Source organism: Lactuca virosa, chromosome 7 (assembly GCF_052849685.1).
Source record: "Lactuca virosa cultivar CGN04683 chromosome 7, Lactuca_virosa_CGN04683_v6, whole genome shotgun sequence".
NCBI classification, from domain to species: Eukaryota; Viridiplantae; Streptophyta; class Magnoliopsida; order Asterales; family Asteraceae; genus Lactuca; species Lactuca virosa.
In genome coordinates, this window is record NC_136432.1 from 133,269,898 (window position 1) to 133,290,134 (window position 20,237).

Here is a 20,237-nt window from a genome sequence, read left to right on the forward strand (position 1 = left end):
TCAGACCTTGGAAGATATGTTGCGAGCCTGCGTGATAGACTTTGGGAAAGCATGGGATACTCATTTACCCCTTGTCAAATTTTCCTACAACAATAGTCATCACACGAGCATAAAGGCTGCTCCATTTGAAGCCCTCTATGGTCGAAAGTGCAGATCCCCTCTGTGCTGGGCTGAGGTGGGTGACACTCAGTTAGCTAAAGGACGAGATCCTGACAGCACTCTCACAGGTCTGGAGATCATTTCGGGAAACGACAGAGAAGATCGTTCAGATTCGTGAATGATTGAAAAACCTCTAGAGACCGATAGAAAATCTACGCAGAAAAATGAAGGAAACCATTGGAATTCCAGGTGGGCGACCGTGTTCTATTGAAGGACTCACCCTGGAAAGGCTTGATACGCTTCAAATAGCGTGGAAAGCTAAATCCTAGATACATAGGGCTTTCGAGATTCTCACTAGAATCGGCCCTGTAGCTTACAAACTTAATCTACCTCGTGAACTCAGTAACGTACATTCTACTTTCCACGTCTCGAACTTGAAAAAGTGTCTGTCCGACGAGACTCTTGTAATCTCACTCGACGAGATCGAGTTCAACGAGAGCCTCAACTTCGTGGAGAAACCTGTAGAGATCATGGACCGTGAGGTCAAGCAAACGAAGCAAAGCCGTATCCCGATAGTGAAGGTTCGCTGGAACTCGATTTCTCTCCTAAGGATCATAAGGCTTTTTCTTCCAAACTTCAAAAATGTAAGTGATTCCTTCCCCTTGTGAGTAATTACATCACTTCTTCTTGATTCACTCTTGAATTCATCCACAAATTTCATCTTTCGGGTCTAGATCATCAAGAACATCAAGAACACTAAAGTGTTTTTGGGCCGAAAACACCCTCATTTGCCTTCAACTCGTAAGTATACTACCTTTAGCTTGTTATATACTTGAATCGGTTGTTAAACACCTTGATAACATCAAGAAATCATGAACAAAAGGGTGTTTATGGCCAAAGCAATCTCCCTTGGCCGTAAACCCCAATTAGTGGTGCAATATGGCCACAACTCCTTCCTAATCCTTGGAACTAAGTCTAGAACACCTCAAGGAAGAACATAGGACCTTAACACACAAAATGGTACTAGATACCATGCGTTTACGGCCGTAAAATCATTGGGCCGTAAACCCATGGGCCGTGAACACATTGGTCCGTAAACCCATGGGTCGTGAACACATTGGGCCGTAAACCCATGGGCCGTGAACTCATGGGAGTCTTACCATTTGGACCGTAAACTCCTATGTGAGGCCCTACACCCCTTAGATGCAACCCTTGTACTTCTAGCACTTGAATCAAAGTGTTTTCCATGTCCTAGGGTGTCTTTACTTGCATGATTAGTTGTTATAAACACTAATCTTACACATATATGTGTCATTATATGCTAAATAAGATCCGTGTGTGTGCTCAAGTCTTCACTTGACACCTGGCATCCTATACCACACTTTCATCCAAACCACTCACTGCAGGTGAGTTCATACCCCGTAATCTACCTTTCAAATGATTATAAATGCTTTTATGGGGGGGATACAAGTTGAAACATTTTAGGTATTGTATCAATCACATGTGATTAATAACTACAACAAACAGTTAGATTTCTTATATTTTCAAACTGTGTTATCAAACAAACTACTTCAAATCGTTTTACCAACCCTTTTACATGTTAAATACTTTTTATTAAACTCTTTTAAACTTATATTTTGTCAAATGCATATCTATATAGATATAGTTATATAAGTAGGGTTGAAAGGACTTAGGACTGATAGCTCTCCTTACTTCCTGTTCCTTGTTTGGTTGTGGACTTAGGGTATCGGTTGTTTGTCCAAGTGTCGTTTGAACCTTAGGTATATATTATGTATATGCATATAGATATAAAAGCTTTTATTTCAGTTCAATACACACGAAGTCATTCAAACAACATTACCAGTAAACTATAATAGGTATAGTTTATGAGATTACTACTCACTATTTCTAGTACAATGAAACATACAAGAGTCAATCCATTTATGAGTCAATACAAACTTACTATTATGAGAAACAGAAAGAACATACTATGATGAGAAACTAAGGGAACATACACTATACTATACAAGAGAGCATACTATACACTAGTACAGAGAGAACATTCAATACACTATAACCTACTATGCAAACACTAGAATACGATAACTAGAATGTGAAATACTACTTCATGATACAACAATACATTGTTGTATCGCATTGTAACCAGAATCTCCTGTAGGGAGAGCGGGCATCGTCTGTATAGATCTATACAGGACAGACACTCCCACACCCCGACTGCTAGCTACAGTCCCAGCCGGTAAGGCCAAGGGGTGACAAAATGTCACCTCACTATTTTATGACGCCAGAAGGTCGTCAGGTATTCAGCCGTCAATCAGTATGGTTACAAACTAATTCACATCTAAACCTTTAATTAACCAAATAAGAATTAAAGGCAATAAGACCCTCCAAGGAGTTTAGTACATTTAAAATGACCTTGGGTCTTCATTTTCATCATTTCATAGTCAGTAGTGCCACTGCTAAGATAAAACATTTTATTTTCCTAATAGATGATAATGATAAATGAGAGAAAATATACTTTTACACAGTAACAATGTACTACTATAGTTTTCCTCACAAAATACAAGTACATATGCAAGCATTACATTTCTATACAAAAACAAACACGTAAAACAGTCGGGCCTCTGGTGGAAGGCTACTTAAATTATAAGCAGGAAATATAGGATTTTCTAGGAAAACTCTACAAAATTTTCAAGGTTTTTAATACAAACATTTCAGGGTTTTTAACTACTAAATGAAACTAAATACTTATGAACTCACCAACATTTTATGTTGATACTCTCTTTCAAAATAACTTGTATTCTCAGGGAACCAGTAAGTCAGGTACACCCATGCAGCTTTTAAAGGACGGAGTGGATCCAGGACTCGTCTTTATATTGATTGTACTTTTTTGGTGTCATTTAAACCTTACAAAGGAACACACTGTTGGATTAGGTGTCTAAGCCCATAACTATAATTGGTATGTACTTGAATTGACAGCAGCACAGTCCTTTTGGGTTGCCCTCAACCTAGCAACTGGACAAGGAAATTATGAAAGGAGAGATATTAATTTATAAGATTAATAAATTAATATATATATAAATAATTTATTAATATGTTAATGGATTAATATATTAATTAGAAATCATTATGTTTAATTAATTGTTAGCCAGAAATTAATCAGAATTGATTTTGGGGTTAAAAGAATTAATTATAAGGTGCAGGGACTATTTTGCAATTATCTAATAGTTGAGTGGAAGGCTCTAGAACCCCCTTGGAAGAGGGTGGACGAAATCTTTAGGGGAAACCCTAATAATTTCGTCCATAGGGGCTTGGATAAGGCCCTTGGGTCTTGCTTAGGCTCTAAGCAAAGGATAACTAGGGTTTCCCTTAAACCCTAGTTCCCTCAACTATTTAAGGAGCCTCCTGGCTCACTTTTTGGGTACTGAATTCTTTGGAAGAAACCCTAGTGGCCGAAATTGCATACTCCCTCCCCTCTCTCTTCTTCTACTTTCCTTCTTGCTAGTTCTTGGGTGTGACTCCATTAGAGGCATTACACTTGTGGTGCTAAAGCTTCCAAGAAGATCAAGATCAAGATCAAGGGAATATCAATTGTTTGCTATAACAATTGAAAGGTATGTAAACCCTAAACCCTAGTTTACTATTTTCGAAAATAGCCTCTCTCCTCTAGGGTTCTTGTTTTGCAATTCAAAGTTAGATGTTCAATAGTTAAAACATAGATCCAAAGTAGGTTGCATGTGAACTTAGGAATTGTTTTTCTAGTTTATTTGTTTTACCTAAAACCCATCAGTGGTATCAGAGCCATTGTTGTTTTAAATTGAATTGCTACAATTGTTGAATTGCAAATTAGGGTTTATAGCTATTAAACCCTAAAGGCCAATTTTTCGATTTCTAGGGTTTTGGATCAAAGGGTTTTTCGAAAACCCTAGCCTCCAAAGAACCCTAATCGAAATTAGGGTTAGGGTTTTGAAAACCCTAGCCTCATCCCTTGTAAATTTCGAAATTTGCTATAAGTTTTAGGGTTTCTTGTTTTTGGATAATTGTTACTTAATTAGATTAATTGGATAATTATCCTTACCCTATTTTTCGAAATTAGAGGGATAAGGATTAGGATTAAATTAATTAATTTAATTACATAATCCTTACAAGATTTAATAATTTGATTAATAGTTAATTAATAGATAAATATTAAATCTAGTTAATTGGTTTATTTAAATTTGAATTTAACAGCTTAAATTTCGAAATTTATATAAACCCTTGAAGTTTTAAAAAGTTTTAAAACACGCCTTATATATATTATAATTAAAGGTTTAATATTATATATATAAGAATATGGTCAGTCAAATCGCTAGTATGCCTCATTCACGAAGCTAATCTATAAGGGGGGTATAAGGAAACTGCCTATAAAATGGTAGTTGAATGGGTGTCCACTCTCACCCACCGCTTCCTTGATTAGTGGAGGGTCGTTAGCAGAACGGATTTGATAGGACAACTACTTCTCATTAAAAGTATAATGATATTAAAAGTACTAGAACATTATTTTCAAAATCCCAACTCTAGTTACTTTAGGAAAAATGTGAAAAGTATGCTAATCCATGAAATTGCACATTATGCTTTATTGATCGTTAGTGGAGCGTGTGTGGTTAACCAGCACACTAAAAGGCACCAATAAAGAGTAGTAATGGGTATCTCATAATTTTCATTTTGATGGAGCGTGTGTGGTTTACCAGCACATCAATAGTTAATGATAAAGACAATGAGGTTACCAAGCACATTTGCATGGTTATTCACATCTTGTTTGTGATCCTCGGCATCCCAGTCACAAATAGAAGAGCATAATCTGAGATTAAAACATGCCATTGAATAGTTTCAATGTATCTCAAAAGAATTAGGAATTTCACTTCGTTTGTTTCGTCTAATGGTGGAATTGGTGAATCGTCATTCGCCTACCTTTATGAAATTTGCACTTGGATCTCGGCATCCCATTTCTGAGTTGTGAATCTTCATAGTTGGATCCTAACCTTGATATTATATCTTTGGGTTATTCTATTAAGGTATCTTGAAATCTAACTAAAACTTTCTTTCTTTTCAGATGTCTACTCCTGGAAACACTTCTACTTCATCCTCCTCCAACCAGAACTTCTCCTTGCTCAATATATGCTCCAAAGTCGTTATGGATGGCTCAAACTATAACGATTGGATGCGCAACATCAAGATGGCTCTTCGTTTCGAGAACAAAGAATATGTTCTTGAAAAGGAGCTCAAAGAGCTTGATGAGAATGAAGCTACTCCTGAAGATCTTGCTGCCTACAAGAAACATTACGATGATGCTACCAAAGTGGCATGCATCATGGTGGCAACTATGTCCCCAGAACTGCAGAGGTACTATGAGGACTACTGGCCTTTCGAGATGAACAAGGACCTTATGGAAAAGTACCATAAGCGAGCTCGTCAAGAAAAGTTCGAAGTAGTCAAGTCACTCATGGCTTGCAAGATGAAGGATGGGGAGTCGGTAGTGTCACATGTGCAAAGAATGCAACGCTACATAGAGCGTTTGGTCAAGCTCAATATTCACTTTGATGAGGAATTGGCCATTGACATGGTCTTGAACTCACTTCCTGAATGTTATGGTCAGTTTATTCTAACTTACCATTTGAACAATACTGAGCAGACCTTGGCCCAATTGCACAACTTGTTGCAGACAGCTGAGGCAGGGATGAAGGGTAAAAGTATACCCTCCACACCTACGAGTGCCCCTGTTTTGGCTATTGGACAGGGAAAGGGGAGAAAGAGGAAAGGTCCTCCTAAGCAAAACTGGAAAAGCAAGGCTCAAGCTGGGTCATCTAGTAATGGCCCAAAGGCTAAGCCCAATGGTTCCACTCCCCATGTTTCTGATCCAAAAGAGGCAGTTTGCTTTTACTGCAACCAAAAGGGGCATTGGAAGAGATCTTGCCCACAATATCTGCAAGATATCAAGGATGGCAAAGTGAAGCCATCTTCGGCAGGTATTTACACTATTTCTGCTAATAACTCATTATCTTCTCGTTCATGGGTCCTTGATACAGGATGTGGTTTTCATATCTGTTCTGATTTGCAGGGTCTAAAGGAAAGTGAGGAGATAGAGCGAGGAAGGATAAACCTGATCATGGGAAACAGAAAGCCTTCACCAGTAACCAAGATCGGAGTTTATCAGCTTCTGCTTAGTAATGATGTTAGATTAGATTTAATAAATTGTTGCTATTCGTCTAAGATGACGAGAAACATTATTTCATTTCATGCATTGTTCAGACAAGGTTTTACATATTCTTTTAATGATTTGAATGGTTCAATTTCTGTTTATAAGAATGGTGTTTTTATGTTTGAAGCTTTGCCTTGTAATGGTGTGTATGAAACAGTAACTTGTGTTGATAGCCTAGGAAATAGTGTACTTAATATTGACTTGTCTAATAGTGTAGACAAGGCATGCTTGTGGCATTGTCGTCTTGGACACATCAACAAGAAACGCATAGCCCAACTCCAAAAGGATGGAGTGTTGGAATCATTTGACCTAAAGTCAGATGACATGTGTGAATCTTGTCTTTTGGGAAAGATGACAAAATCACCATTCACAGGGTCTTGTGAAAGAGGTGAAGGTCTGTTGGATCTCATACACACGGATGTGTGTGGGCCCTTCAGATCAACTACAAGAGATGCTAATCGATTCTATGTGACTTTCACTGACGATTATAGCAGATATGGATATATCTACTTGATCAAGCATAAGTCAGAAACTTTTGAAAAGTTCAAAGAGTTTAAGCATGAAGTCGAAAATCAATTGGGCAGAAAGATAAAGATACTTAGATCCGATAGAGGCGGGGAGTATCTTAGTATCGAGTTTAACGACTATCTGAAAGAATGTGGGATAGTCTCACAATTGACTCCTCCTAGGACACCACAGTTAAATGGTGTAGCTGAGAGGCGCAATCGAACCTTGTTAGACATGGTTCGTTCTATGATGAGTCGGGCTTCGCTTCCTATTCACTTCTGGGGGTATGCCGTAGAGACAGCCGCCCACATCCTCAATCTTGTCCCTACAAAGAAGGTTGCCAAAACACCTCACGAAATGTGGACAGGGAAAGTTCCCTCGTTAGCACATACTAAATTCTGGGGTTGTGAAGCTTTCGTAAGACGAGAGACTCACGACAAGCTAGCAGCTAGAAGTGAGAAATGTGTTTTCATTGGTTACCCAAAGCAGTCTTTTGGATATTTGTTCTACAGGCCTAGTGAGAACGTGGTCTTTGTAGCACGAAGAGGAGTCTTTCTTGAAAGAGAGCTCATATTCAAAGAGGACAGTGGGAGCACTATTGACCTTGAAGAAATTCAAGAGTCAGCCAATGAGGGAACCTTAGATGACACTAGCACTCAACCAGAGGAAACAGTTCCTGTTGAACCAATTGATAACTCATTACCTCTTAGAAGATCCACTAGGGTGAGTGTGCCACCTGAGTTGTATGGTTTTCATATTACTTCAGATGGTGACACATTCATAAGTGACAGAACACTGGTAAACTTAGATGAACCAGTCACTTATAAGGAAGCAATGGCAGGCCCAGAGGCTTCCAAGTGGAAAGAGGCAATGGACAGCGAGATTAAGTCCATGTATGACAACCAAGTTTGGAATTTGGTTGATAGTGCACCAGGTCGCAAGACAGTTGGGTGCAAATGGATCTTCAAGAAGAAGACAGACATGGATGGAAATGTGCACACATTCAAGGCTCGACTGGTTGCAAAAGGTTTCACTCAAACCCCAGGGGTTGACTATGATGAGACCTTCTCACCAGTAGCTAAGATTAAATCTATTAGGATATTGCTCGCCATAGCTGCCTTTCATGATTATGAAATCTGGCAAATGGATGTCAAAACTGCTTTCCTTAATGGGAAGTTGGCTGAAGATGTTTACATGAGTCAGCCAGAGGGTTTTGTTGATGCAAAGTTCCCCAATAGAGTGTGCAAGCTTGAGAAATCCATTTATGGATTGAAACAAGCATCTCGCAGTTGGAATCTTTGCTTCCATGAGAAAGTCAAAGAGTTTGGTTTCTCTAGAAGTGAAGATGAGTTTTGTGTGTATATCAAGGCTAGTGGGAGTATAGTAACTTTTCTAGTGTTATATGTCGATGACATATTACTCATTGGTAACGATGTTCCAACCTTGAAAGAAGTTAAGTCTTGGCTTGGAAAGTGTTTTGCCATGAAAGACCTTGGAGAAGCTGCCTATATTCTTGGGATTAGAATATTGAGAGATAGAAAGAAGAGACTAATTGGACTTAGTCAGAGCACATACTTGGATAAGGCACTAAAGAGGTTTAGTATGGAAAACTCCAAGAAGGGAGAGCTACCTATCCAGAGCAATACCAAATTGAGTAAGACTCAATGCCCGAGTACAAATGTTGAAATAGATGACATGAGTCGTGTACCTTATGCTTTCGCTGTCGGATCGATCATGTACGCTATGACATGTACTCGCCCTGATGTGGCATTTGCTTTGAGCATGGTCAGTCGCTATCAGGGAAACCCAGGTAGAGCTCATTGGGTAGCAGTTAAGAATATACTCAAGTATTTGCGAAGGACAAAGGACTGGGTCCTTGTGCTTGGTGGCAGTGATACTTTGAGAGTAGATGGTTACAGTGATGCCAGTTTTCAGACGGATAGAGATAACTTCCGTTCTCAGTCAGGCTGGGTGTTTTTACTGAATGGAGGAGCAGTTACTTGGAAGAGTTCCAAGCAAAATACGGTGGCTGATTCTACTTGTGAATCAGAGTACATAGCAGCAAGTGAAGCGTCGAAAGAAGCAGCTTGGTTGAGGAACTTCATCAGGGATCTCGGAGTTGTTCCAACCATCCAGGAGCCTATGGAACTGTTCTGCGATAATGAAGGAGCGGTTGCCTTGACAAAGGAACCAAGAGATCATGGTAAGACCAGACATATCGACAGAAAGTACCATTTCATCAGACATAGAGTAGAAGAAGGCCATCTTATAGTAAAGAGGGTGTCATCTGAAGATAACCCAGCAGATCCTCTCACAAAGGGTCTGAGTAGGGCTAAGCATATTCAGCATGCTCGGAGCATAGGACTGAAAGATGATATTAGTTTTAGTAGTTAGATTAATTTTTGAAACTTGTAACAAAGTAAATGTAATTGACTTTTGGTGATTAAATAATAAAGTATTATTTATAAGTTTGGCTACTACCTTTTGTCGATTGTTTATTATTGTGTTTCATTTTTGCATGTTTTACTTCCTGAATAATGAGACTATTCAAACTCCACAGTCGCTCGTACTCTTGGAAGTAAGTAGTGAATTAAGACTGTCATGAATTGGATTGCAGATTGTCTAAGGATAGACATGGCAATAGAATTGCTGCAACGTTCATGAGTACTCAGAAATTGAGATTTGAGTATTGGGTAAACCCTCGCTCAGAGTATTACTTCATGGAATTCATCACGAGTAATACTGAGACGATAATATCTTATAATCTTGAAACGAAGATATATGAGTTGTAATTTACAAGTCGGTTGTGTATTGGTGATACGAAAACGCATCAGTAACTTGGTGTTATAAAACGTATTGTCATGCATAATTTGATGAGTAAAAGATACAAGCATATGAGTCAACGTTTATTCGTTCCTTTTGCCCTAACAGGAAAAGCGATATATGTGGGCCCCTCGATGATTTGGTGTTGACTTATGTGCTGGGCCCAGCCAGGACTAAATTGATGTGTTCAATTAGAAGTCCTACATCATCACAAATCAGGAATCGGGAAACATAGATTCTGGACAAAGAGATTGATTACATTCCATGTCTTATGTCTAGGGATATCTAGCAGAACGAAGGATTATATGATCACTTATCTTAGGACACGTAACTGACTGGGTCAGAGTTCGGCAACAGCTTTTTGGAAGCTACAATTTGCTGGTCAAATTTAGAAGGCATACTAGCAATTATAGTTACAGACTTATCCAAGTGGGAGACTGTTGGATTAGGTGTCTAAGCCCATAACTATAATTGGTATGTACTTGAATTGACAGCAGCACAGTCCTTTTGGGTTGCCCTCAACCTAGCAACTAGACAAGGAAATTATGAAAGGAGAGATATTAATTTATAAGATTAATAAATTAATATATATATAAATGATTTATTAATATGTTAATGGATTAATATATTAATTAGAAATCATTATGTTTAATTAATTGTTAGCCAGAAATTAATCAGAATTGATTTTGGGGTTAAAAGAATTAATTATAAGGTGCAGGGACTATTTTGCAATTATCTAATAGTTGAGTGGAAGGCTCTAGAACCCCCTTGGAAGAGGGTGGACGAAATCTTTAGGGGAAACCCTAATAATTTCGTCCATAGGGGCTTGGATAAGGCCCTTGGGTCTTGCTTAGGCCCTAAGCAAAGGATAACTAGGGTTTCCCTTAAACCCTAGTTCCCTCAACTATTTAAGGAGCCTCCTGGCTCACTTTTTGGGTACTGAATTCTTTGGAAGAAACCCTAGTGGCCGAAATTGCATACTCCCTCCCCTCTCTCTTCTTCTACTTTCCTTCTTGCTAGTTCTTGGGTGTGACTCCATTAGAGGCATTACACTTGTGGTGCTAAAGCTTCCAAGAAGATCAAGATCAAGATCAAGGGAATATCAATTGTTTGCTATAACAATTGAAAGGTATGTAAACCCTAAACCCTAGTTTACTATTTTCGAAAATAGCCTCTCTCCTCTAGGGTTCTTGTTTTGCAATTCAAAGTTATATGTTCAATAGTTAAAACATAGATCCAAAGTAGGTTGCATGTGAACTTAGGAATTGTTTTTCTAGTTTATTTGTTTTACCTAAAACCCATCACACACATGTATTTAAATATTATATTAATGCAATGGATGTTGTTGCTTGTTTTTACTATTATGCATTGTTATGATATTGTACATGACGTCCTCCACCCCCGAATGTTTCCGCCAATCCGGTTTGGGGGTGTGACACAACCCAAATGGACCATGCCAAGTCGGGTCGAATACATACCAATAATAGTTATGGGCTTAGACGACTAATCCAACAGTTTGCCACTTGGATAAGTCTAAAACTTTTATTGTGCATGACTCCAAAACCCGACTAGCAATCGTAGCTCTTAAATCTGTTGCCGTACTCTGAACAAATCAATGACGCGTCCATTAGATAAGGGATCATATATTCCTCCATTCTATATATCATATGGACTGAGACATGGATTATAATCATTCTCTCTGTCCATTTGTTGTTTCCCGATTTCCAATTTATGACGACCGACTAATTGAACAAATCAAATCAGTCCAGGCTTGGCCAAACACTTAGGGGTGTCATCACTAAATCATTGAGGGGCCCAAAGATATCGCTTTTATCCCTACAAGGGTAAAAGGAATGGATAAACTTCGACTCATATGCTTGTTCTACTACTTGTTGAATCATACACAAAGGCACGTTTTATAACATCGAGTTACCAATGCATTTCGTGCAATCAATGTATAACCAACTCATTGTCAACAACTCATATCTCTAGGTTTGAAGAATATAAGATATTATCGTCTCATGATCACTCGTGATAAAATCCATGAAGTGATTCAAATGAGCGTGGGTTGAATCCAATACTCAAAACTTATGAGCACTCATGAATGTTACAGCAACTCTTGCTATGTTCAAAACCTTAGACATCTACAAATCCAGTTCATGGCAGTCTTGCCTTAATACCTACTTCCAACGTATTATCGACTGTGGATGGTTTGAATAACTTAGTCATTCATGAAGAAAGACCTAGTTATTCTAGAAGTCAAAACATGCAAAGCGAAACACAAGAATAATCGAATCCAATATGGTCTCAGAACTTATGAAAATAAATAGAACACCTTTTATTTATCACCATATTGATTACATATTATTCATTGTATAATGTTTCAACTAATTAAATTTATACTTGAATCAAAACAATAGTCATGCCATGCTCCAAGCATGCACACTATGTTTATCCAAACATTAGTTATGCCATAAACCAAGTATGCACACTAAGTTTGTCTATGATCTTTTACTTTGTGAAATAGATCGATTGAACATAATTCCAATGATTCTCATTTCACAATCCCAAATCCTTATCGTAAATGTAAGAATTCCAAATTCCTACTATTTACCGAAATCTGTTAGATTTTAAACTTATATGCACTGATCCTCTTGTAATGATTATGCACTAAGTCATAAAGACTTGTCAACAGTCATTACAGAGTATATCAATGGAGATCAACTCTATGGAAACGAAGTCTCATATTCAAAGTACATTGCTTTGAACATCCTTCTTGCATTAAGTTTTTCTAATCTTACACATATTGAATAACCTATGGAAAGCATTTCCATATTCCCATTTTGACTATCACTTCTGAACAAGAGTTGCCTTTTTTCAGAATATGTCAATATGGTCCTTCCAAAATTAACAATATACTTCCAACTGTCCATGAGCAACCAATCTTTGGTAAACCTTAGATTGTCCTCGACAATTGCTCAATCATTTTAGTCATATCCAATTCTAGAGTTTTCCCATCTTAATGCCTTGAGCATTTGGAAAATTTAGAAAGGATGAATATTATAGCACATGGAATCGATCCTATATCTGAAGCATATGCGACACGATTCATGATGTTTCACATAAAGGCTTGTTACTAGACCAGTCTTTCTGCTATAGTATTTCTATTTCTATTAGCCAAGTTCTCATAATTCAGATTATGAAAAAGGATGACGTAATCATAATCGAATTTTAGAACGCAAATAATGGACTCATATATAGAATTTCCTTATGTTGAGCCATTCCAACATAAAATTAATATATATCCTTGACTAAAGACGATTAAAACCTCAATCTAAGGTTTTAGAATTGAAATGAAGTATAATTTCCTCTCCTTTAATTATAGCAAAACAACTTTTCCCAATTGAACTTTTTTTTCTATAATTAACATTTGCTAACTTGCAACACTTATCATAATTATCATGCTCCCACTAACATTATAATTGTTAGCATTACACTTATGCTCCCACTAGCTTTGACATGTACTCATAAATCCGCTGGACTTCTAGAAATCAATACTTTATTGACTTTCTTACCAAATTTCAGACTTCTGATACGAGATGCTTTGATAAAACTTTATCAAAATCATACACCTTTTCTTAGATAGCTCACATGTGTGTCAAAATAATTTTAGAACTATGAAAAAGGATGTCGTAATCATAGTCTCATTTGTTTAGACCTTTTCCATTTCTCACACGTCCATGTTAGTGTTCCGGTTAACCACACACGCTCCACTAACGACTTTGAGAATACAAAAATCACAATTGCTATCTACTTAAAACCTACTTAGTGAAAGCGTTTCCTCACCATCATTTTCATGAATCGGAGAGAAACCTTATGACACTTAGATTTTATGGTGTATTAATTCCAATCCATGTGAATTATTCAAAACCATAATCACAAGACAAGGTTAGTGACAAAACCAAACTCATATGGACTGAACTTGTGCAATCTTAAATTCTTGCCACCTGGCAGCACAAGGGTCTGCCATTGCTTCCAAGTTGTTATGTAACCAATTGAGAATTCTCATAACTCATATGCAAAGCCAACTTTAACTGGAATGGGCACATAAATAGTAATATGTCAACACGATAGGTTATAAACCTCAAGTCGTGTGCTACTAATAAACTACATGTTTTATTCTTGATCAGATCTTGAACCTCTTTCAAAATCTTTTAGACTCCCTCTGTCCTCTTGACATATAAGACTCTCTTGCCAAGAACTATTCCTTGACAAAACAATTATTCAAGAGATAGTGTGGATTCTTATCAAGACAAACACTTCACACAATTGGCCTTAGTTGTTCTTTGTTTTATCCAAAACATCACACCTTACAAATTTCAGATGTACAAGAGTAGAACACATTTTACTCTTACATTTGACAAGTGTTATCAACCTTCTTTAAGATATTTCACTAAGTTACAATCTTGGAGTACGACTCTAAGACTTGTTTTGGATCGAAGTCTGACTCATCTTCTTGATTTAACCATTTCAACAATTCATGATTCCTCATCTTAGCCATAGGAATGCACTAAGATGTCCTTAGAGGACCAATTGTGATACGGTTTCTTAATCATTAAGATGAGCACAAAACATGATACTAAAGTACTCTCCCATCTTTTTCAGATTTGAGAAAATTTTATCTTTCTGCCTAATTTGATTCTTCTCATTCGTTGTGCCATATATTGAAACTTTTGCAATGTTGCTGAATTATACTTTAACTTGTAAGTATAACCATATTTACTAAACCTTAGTAAATCATGACAAATAGTCTTATCGATCTTTGTGATGTACTTGACTAGTGCACAAGAATGTGTACTCGATCACTTAGTCCTTCACTTGACTCACATATACATGTAAACAAGGAATTAGTTTTAATTTTCCAAAGATGGAAATTCTCATTCATCATACAACTTGCATGATTCCATGTTTAGGTCCAATCAAAAACTTGGGTGACGAGAATCTTTCCTTATTTGGTAAATTTAGACACTACCACCAATGAAAGAATCAAATTCACATTTCCATTATTGCTAGAAACATACAAACATCAGTTTTCCATAAATGTCATTGCAAGGAGATATAAAATAAGTAAAACAAATTTTATTTATTTATAAAATGCGGAAAAGCTTTTCCTTGCAATGCAACTTTAAATGGAAACTTATGATATTACATATTTCCTAGCAATCTATCATAACTCCTAAGAAGTAGCTTAAGAATCCGATCTTCAAACTATGCGATTAAAATCCATCTTCTCGATCAGATTCAACATACTCTTCCTTTAAGTTTCCTTCCCTTTGCTTGATCCTGCCACATCATGTACCAAGAATCAACAATTAGGAACTTAACAGAGTTAAATAGTGGGTTTTACCTGAAGTAGAGTCAAACTTTTTAACTTTGCCATCCTTATGATCTTTTAGGTAAATTTGGCAGCTTCGTAACCAATGCCCCTTTCTTTGGCAATAGAAACATATGGACCCTTTCGGATTGGTACACAGGACAATCTCAAACTTAGCCTTTCTCTTTACCATTTGGTCAACCGAGTTGACTATAGTCGATCCCTTTCCATTGGGAAGAGAATTTTTTCTGGATTTCCAATGTTACCATTTTCAATGTCCATGGAAGTTTGGGAAGTCGATCTTCCAACCAAATTTGCTTTACCAGTGCTCCAAATCATTTCTGATTCAGCAGCATCAAGCAAATAGGTAAGATCATTAAGGGTCATGTCATAGTCTGTTACAAAGTATTCTTTAAAGAACTTACTATGTGACTTAGAAAGTGATTGAAGAACCTGGTCAACAACCAACTTCCTGAAGACTATGACACCCAACTCTTCCGGCTTGTCAATATGTGACTTCATCTTCAAGATGTGAGTGCACATAGACTTTGCTTACCAATAAGGCTTGAGTGACCTTGAATTTTTCAAGAACTTTAAACTTGTGGGTTGAGGGAGAATAATTGGAGGAGGTGGAGGAAGTGAAGTATGATTTCCGGGACATCATCTTCATTAGGAAAACTTGTTCCAAGAGATTTGGGAAGATCATAGTTGTCTGAACCAGACATCTACAATGGGAGATATTCAAGTTAGTTGATTTAAGTCCTTAATATAACACCCAATATGAAATACTAAGGCTAGGACCCAACACAATATTTTATAACCTGAACGAGGGATGTCGTAATCCAAGCTATAAAATATTTGAAGCTAGGCAAATGATGATTCACCAATTTCCACCATGAAAAACGAAATAATTTATTAGGTTTTAATTGGTTATGAAACTCCTAGATTCTTTTGAAATTCATTGAACTTTTCAATGGCATGTTTCAATCTCGATTGAGCCCTTCAGGTTTTGTGATTGGGATGCCGAGAATCACAAAACAAGGTGTAAATAACCATGCAAATATACTTGGTACCCTTAATATTTATTACTAAATCGATGTGTCGGTTAACCACACACGCTCCACCGATCATATGATAAACATTAAGTTACCCTTTGCCAAACATGTTAAATCCAGGTTAGTGTGCCGGTTAACCACACACGCTCCACTAACGAGTTAAGCAAAGTGCAAACTGTAATTTCATGGGTTAGCACCCAATTCACATTTTCCTAAGTAACTAACATTGGGAATTCATAAGTGTTTAGTTACTTAGTATTTATCGTTAATACTTTTAATGAAGGGAGAATTATTGTCCTGTCAAACCCGTTCGGCTAACGACCCTCCACCAGTCAACGAAGCGGTGGGTGAGAGTGGACACCCATTAAACTGTCATTTTATAAGCAATAACCTTATACACCCCTTATAGATCAGCTTCGTGAATGAGGCCTACTAACGGTAAGACTGACTTGTTGTTATACATATATATATATATATATATATATATATATATATATATATATATTAACTTATAATACTATAAAGTATAAGGGTTGAATTTTAACTTTTAAAATTCTAAGGGTTTAACTTGGAATTAAAGTATTCATGAGGGGGAAACTTTACAAATTCCAAAACCTGAGGGCAAGTTTTGAACTATTCAAAAAATCTTGGATTTTCATAACTTATGAGTTTAATTAAGGTTTTAAAACTTTAATGAAGAGACTCTTGAACATCCATAACTTGAGGACAAGTTATGGAGTTCATAAAACAAAAGACTCTTCAATTTTGTAACCTATGCATTTTAATGGATTTTCAAAAGAAATGACTTTTGTTAATCCATAACTTGAGGACAAATTACGGACTCCATTAAAAACACATTTAGATCAAGAATTAACTAACAAACAATTTTGCAAATAATTCCTATGATCTACCAAAACTCATAAGTGTATGAACAATCATATCAACAATTTCAAGAATTACATAAACACACATAAAACTTGAAATTTTGATAACATCCTTGAAATTGGTTTACCATAATCATTACCACATCAAAATTAGGTTTTATAAGTCCAAAACAGTTTAAGGTAATGATTCTAGACCAATTCCAGCCATAAAACTCGAAGATATGCTGTCAGGGGGTCCAACTCGTCGAGTGCATGAACGAACTCGACGAGTTGGATGAATTTAGGCATGCACTCGTGGAGTCCGTTAATGGACTTGGCGAGTCAGCTGTCCAGACAGCATACAAACTTCGATTTTCAGCAATTTGCATCAAGTATAAATGAAAACAAGCCTAGGCTGTGATACCACTAATGGGTTTTGAGCATTCTAAAACTCCTAAGGTGTACATGCAACCCTAAATACCTTGGATCTATGTTTTCTCTATTATACATGCAAATATCAATTTGCCAAGGTATTATCCTAACTAGCATATTATGAAGTACAAGTAATATAAAATCTAGTAGAATGACATACCTCTTTGTTGTAGCTTGATTCCATGGAGCTTAAGAGCCTAGTGCCCCAAGTGTGACACCTCAAATGTTTCACACAACATCACCAACATCTTGAAATAACTTGAGAGAAAAGGTTCTTATGCTCAAATCGGCTAGCCATCATACATGTGTATCACTTGTGCCAATTTTGTGAACCAAGGACTCCTTTATATACTCAAATCGGATTAGGGTTACATCCATGTAAACCCTAATACCCATGACCTTTCATTTCATAGGATCCATGGGGTAAACACTCCATGGACTATCCATGAAATCTTAGCCCAACCTACATTAACTTGGCCCACCATATATATAAAAGAGTCCATATTTAATTAGCCTCTTTTGATCATTAAATTAATTCCAAATTAATTGTTGATCGATACTAATTAAATAATATGATTTCATATTAATATATTAGAACTTATAATATATTAATATAAATCACTTAGTATCCTTTTTCTCATTTTGTCTATCCAATTATTCCGATGCCATGCAACCTAAATGGACCATGCCAAGCCGGGTCGAATACATACCAATAATAGTTATCGGCTTAGACATCTAATCCAACATTAGATTCACTAATATCATGCCTACATGTATCATTATATGCTATTTAGGACTCATTTGTCCTCATGAACTTCACTCGTAGGAGTAACACTCTTATTCCAGTCTTCAATCGAATCATTCACATTAAGGGAGTTCATACCCCTATAATATACCTTTTTAATGATTTTAATTGCTTTTAAGGGGGGGATACAAGTTGAACACAATTGTATTGTGTTAATATTTATCGGTGATAAAAATCACACAAAAGAAATTCTTGTGCTTGTATAAGTACCAAAATCCAATTAAAAAACCCTTTTAAAAGACATTAGGTTGTTGTTATTATTAAAATCATATTCATTCATATATTTATGTATAAGTATGCTTTAACAGACTTAGGACTAATGCTGGACACCTTGACTCATGTTCCTTGTTTGGTTGTGGGCTTAGGGTAGAATCACTAGTCCGACAGTCGGCTAAATCATTGTTATACTTGCTAAATATATTCATGAATGTTATACCCCCATTTTTAAAGTACGAGCTTAACTCAATTTTAAATACTGTTAAACTCTTTAAACTTATATTTGTCAAAATCATGTTTATATATGTACGACTATATAAATAAGACTCAAAGGGCTTAGAACGAATGAAATGTCTTATTTCCTTTTCCTTGTTTGGATGTGGACTTTAGGTGATGATATTTGTCCGAAGGTTGTTTCCTTCTTAATTATACATCTTATGCATCTAGGAACATAAAAGGTTATTTCCATCAATATAGTTACATTTGTATCACGTTAAGCAAAGGGGTAAATTCATGAGAGATCATGCTAATCAGATAGAACATACAAATTATAATAGGTATAATTTACGAAACAAACGAAAAATCTATTCTTACTAGATAAGTATACCAGGTTTAAACTATTTTATTAAGAAAAGGATATAATTCAATATTTTAAAACCAGATAAACCAAATATGTGAGATACTACTTCACGACTTAGCAATATATTGTTATGTCGCGTTTTGTAACCAGAGTCTCCTGGAGGGAGAGCGGGCATTGTGTGTATAGATCTATACGGAACTGACAATCCCACACCTCGCTGCTAGCTACAGTGGGACCTAATTGTCTACGGGTGACAAATGTCACATCATTTCAACGCCAGAAGGTCGTCGTGTTTATACTAGTCAATCAGTATGGTTTACAACCTCATCACATATTAACCCTAATTAATAATCTTAATTATAGGGTTGTCATTACACCAGTAGTGTAGTGTTATGGTTTACAAACTTATCACATATTAACCCTAATTAATAATCTTAATTATAGTGTTGTTAATACATCAATAGTGCAGGCTTAATAAATACTACTACATTTAATCATTTTTCCACAAAAGGATCAGAACGGTTTTATGGGATAGAAAATACAAAAGGAACAATTTTATGGGATTAAAACTACTTTTACAAAAGGAACGGTTTTGGGATAGAAACTACAAAAGGAACGGTTTTATGGGATTAAAACTAATTTTACAAAAGGAACGATTTTATGGGATAGAAACTACAAATGGAACGATTTTATGGGATTAAAACTACTTTTACAAAAGGAACAGTTTTATGGGATTAAAACTATTTTTAAATAAACAAAACGGAAATCATTCATCTTATAATTTTATGAAGAGTTAAAAATTATGCCTAAATAGGTTATAAGTACAATAACACTTAAACAGAACAGTTTTATGGAGTAATACTACTTTTCCGTTGTAAAGCAGAAAGTATAGGACTTTCTGGAACAAACTCAGTCATTTTCTCAAAACTAAAACAATCATAACTAAATACTTATCAACGCACCGACATTAAATGTTGATACTCTATTTCAAAATAATTTGTATTCTCAGGAATCTAGTAGACAGGTACACTCTAGGAGTTTTTGAGAAGACTGCCTAGTACCGTGCAGTGTCTTTTGTCTTTTACTATATCTACTTTGCTGTTTAATATCTAATTTTTAAACACTCATGTAAAAACTTATACTTATTAATGAAATGGTTGTTTGTAATTTGATTACTATAATGCATGTGTTGTAATACTTGACATGACGTCCTCCACCCTCGAACGT